Consider the following 727-nt stretch of genomic DNA (forward strand, 5'->3'; position numbering starts at 1 on the left):
TGTGTATATATATATATATTTTTTGAGATGGAGTCTTGCTCTGTTGCCAGGCTGTAGTGCGGTGGTACGGTCTTGGCTCACTGCAGCCTCCGTCTCCTGGGTTCAAGTAATTCTCCTGCCTCAGCCTCCCAAGTAGTTGGGATTACAGGCACGTGCCACCATACCCAGCAAATTTTTGTATTTTTAGTAGAGATGGGATTTCATCATGCTGGCCTCCTGCAGGACCTTGTGATCCACCTGCCTCAGTCTCCCAAAGTGTTAGGATTACAGGTGTGAGCCCCTGCACCTAGCCCAACAAATACATTTTTAGCGTTAGTATATCCCATGCAATGTAAGAGAGATACTTACTCTAAAAAATGTATTTGGCTGGGCGTGGGAGCTCACGCCTGTAATCCCAGCACTTTCGGAGGCCGGGGTGGGTGGATCACTTGAGGTCAGGAGTTTGAAACCAGCCTGGCCAACATGGCAAAAACCCACCTCTACTAATACAAAAATTAGTTGGGCGTGGTGGCGAGCACCTGTAATCCCAGCTACCGGAGGGCTGAGGCACGAGAATCGTTTGAACCCAGGAGGTGGAGGTTGCAGTGAGCCAAGGTCGTGTCGCTGCACTCTAGCCTGAGTGACGGAGTGACACTGTGCCTCAAAAAAAAAAAAAAATGGTATTTGTTGTTTCTCTGAAATTCAAATTTAACTGAGCATCCTGTATTATATCTGGCAATCCTAGTCC

Source organism: Mandrillus leucophaeus, unplaced genomic scaffold (assembly GCF_000951045.1).
Source record: "Mandrillus leucophaeus isolate KB7577 unplaced genomic scaffold, Mleu.le_1.0 Scaffold1, whole genome shotgun sequence".
NCBI lineage: Eukaryota > Metazoa > Chordata > Mammalia > Primates > Cercopithecidae > Mandrillus > Mandrillus leucophaeus.